The sequence below is a fragment of the Lathyrus oleraceus genome, chromosome 7 (assembly GCF_024323335.1).
Source record: "Lathyrus oleraceus cultivar Zhongwan6 chromosome 7, CAAS_Psat_ZW6_1.0, whole genome shotgun sequence".
Taxonomy (NCBI): Eukaryota; Viridiplantae; Streptophyta; class Magnoliopsida; order Fabales; family Fabaceae; genus Lathyrus; species Lathyrus oleraceus.
This window is the reverse complement of record NC_066585.1, coordinates 64,829,229-64,832,201: the sequence shown is the minus strand read 5'-3', so window position 1 is coordinate 64,832,201 and position 2,973 is coordinate 64,829,229. Positions and strand designations below refer to the sequence as shown.

The 2,973-nt window shown below is 38.9% G+C and overlaps 1 pseudogene; it reads left to right on the top strand.

The window, feature by feature from the left end:
• The first annotated feature begins 225 nt into the window (after nucleotides 1-225).
• LOC127102045 (PRA1 family protein B2-like) lies at nucleotides 226-2,706 on the top strand (annotated as a pseudogene).
• The last annotated feature ends 267 nt before the right edge of the window (nucleotides 2,707-2,973 follow it).

The window sequence follows — 2,973 nt, the reverse complement described above, 5'->3', positions numbered from 1 at the left end:
CCTTTTGGTGACAGCGATCTTTGAAGTTGATGAGTTAACTGTCATCCTTTCGGTGATAGTCTTGCTATTATCCTTTCGGTAATGGGAAACTTTATCAGAATAACCATCATCCTTTTGGTGACGGACATCATCCTTTTGGTGATGGACATATTTGGATTGTGTCTAACTTTCATCCTTTTGGTGATAGCGAGATTTGTTGTTGATCTTACCATCATCCTTTTGGTGATGACGATATTTGTTGTAGCCACTGTAACCATCACCCTTTTGGTGATGACTACTTTTGAAGCTCGGTTTATCCATCATCCTTTTGGTGATGACGATCCTGAAAATCATGGTGAATTACTACCATCCTTTTGGTGGTGGCGATTTGTACTGTCATCCTTTCAGTTCCAGAAATCATGTTCAGTTTTAGTCCCACATTTGTCCTTACATCAATAACAACCTTTACAAAATTTGAGTGTCGACTTGAGGGTTGGCATTGATTTGGCATTCTACTCTTATTACCTTGGTGCTGTTAGAATTCATTACATTTTTCTTTCTGCATTCATTCCATTGCATTTCAAAGGACAAAATTTGTGTCTTTTCGTATTTAATTACCTTCCACCACGAATGTATGAAGACCGTTGTCGTTCTTACCTTCTAGTTCAAGTTAATTAAACAGGGACAGCTGTCATACCCCAATTTTTTCGGGGCATTTTAAATCTTCACCATATGCACAACATGACATGCATTCCATCATGAATAATACTTAAAATATTAGTCGGAATAAATTTATTGAAAATACAGACAAATTGGTTAAATCGTTTCTCAAGAACATGCAAAATCAGCGGGTAAAAAGTTTCAAAATTAAAATTACAGACGCCAGTATCATTAACGTACAGTTCATGTAGTTTAACCTTGTGTGCCCATCATATTTTTTAGCGGCTATTTCGGTTGCGTGTTTACCCACCTGAGCCTTTTAACCGGTGAAAATTTATTTCAAAATTAAAAGAAATGATGTATTTTTTCAATAAGTATATTTCGTGCTGATCATTTTAATGCATCCGATTTAATTATTCGAGAGAATTTTCGCCCGACTTTTATTCATTTTTAGTCATTTTAATTTTATTCTTTCGCCAAAACATTCAAATTAAATAAATAGAATCTTCCATATTCTCATTTTTATTTTTATCATGTGCATTTATAAAGATGTGACTTTTATTTAATTTGATTGATTTAAATTGTTTTAGATCGATTAAGTCACCTTAAATGGACATCTTTGACATTTTAAATTTGTTTGTGCTTCTTTAATTTAATCTGGACTGTTGATTCGGATTTAAGTAAAAGATCATGTGCATCATCCTTGTTTTTCTTCATTAACAAATAATGAAATATGATGTATTTTATTTGTTTCTTTAAATTAAATCAGAAATTAAAATAATGATCCCACCAATTGGAGGATCCCTGTTCAACCAGTGTCACACACCACTCATAGGACAACTAGCAATCAAAGTTTTCTCTCCTCTTTCCAGGCCACGTGTCAATTGATGAGAGGAGGAAAGAATTAAAAGTGGTTGAGAGCTAAAGGCTAATCTCTCACGCACTCAACACTCTCTCATCCTCCAACGGTAATGATAAAAAGAAAATAGGATAAATGAAAATAAAAAAAGAAGGAAAGGACAAAAAAAAGGTGCTTTTCCTCTTCTTCCTCAAAAACTACCAACCCCGTTTCTTTTTCTAAGAGGATTAACCACACAATACCTAATAACTCTCTCTCCAAAAATACTCTCTCTTGGACGAAAACAAGAAAAGAAAAAACGCAAACAAGAAAACTCCTCTTTTTTCTTCTCCACAACGCGCATCCACCGACCCTCACACCTTCCTTTCTCCCTTCTTTCGATTTCTTACTCACCTTGTAACCACCGCCACCAGTATCACCATCTCCACCATTCCGAATCTTCTTCCACAAAAGACCTCACAAAGCAAACCCTCACCCTTCGCTCTCCTCCACCAATCGGATCCACCGTCGCTGCCACCGGATCTGATTTTCCTGCCAACTCCCCAGTTGTCCGTGTTCTCCTTAACAACCTCTCTGAGTCTCTCCGCCACGGCCTTGCCTTGTGCCGCCCTTGGATGGAACTCGTTGACAGATCCGCCTTCTCGAAGCCTGAATCCTTCTCCGAAGCGACTCTCTGTGTCCGTAAAAATTACTCATAATTTCGTGTATATTACTACGCCATCGTCGTCGGGATCCTCGCTGTGTCTCTCTTGACAAGTCCGTTCTCTCTCATTCTCCTCGTCGGCCTCCTCGCTTCGTGGACGTTTCTCTACCTCTTCTGTCCCTTGGATCGTCCTCTCGTTTCCCTCGGTCGCACTTACACTGATTTCGAAACCCTAGCGATTCTCTCAGGACTCACTATTATCGTTGTGTTTCTCACCAATGTTGGTTCTATTCTCGTCTCAGCTTTAATGCTTGGCGTTGCTGTTGTTTGTATCCATGGAGCACTCCGCACACCTGAGGATGTTTTCCTTGATGATAAAGATAACTCTCAGGCTACCGGATTCCTCTCGTTCCTCCGCACTCTTGCTGCAGTCGCTGTTCTCCGTCACCGGCGAAACGCGCCTCACCACCACCACGTTTTCTTTTGCTCTTTCACCATTACTTCCGATGCACTAAGAGAAACCATGAATCGAAGGCCATATCTGGGAATGAGTAAGGCAACATAATCTGATGTGTATATAAATTATGAAATTATGGTCAAATTTGCGTTCACGAAGAAAAGAAGTTTTCCCGTTCCCAATCGCAAACGGCTAGGAACGTCATTCAAGATCAGTAATTTTCAATTCCATCTCGACTTTGTGTGGTTCTCAATATGATGCGTACGATGTATAGGGGTTTATTATTTAAATGTGTTAAGCTTGGAAATGGATATTGATTTGAGCTGTTATGTGTTAGGGTCCTCTATGTTTTCACTCTCTACATTTTTTTTGTTT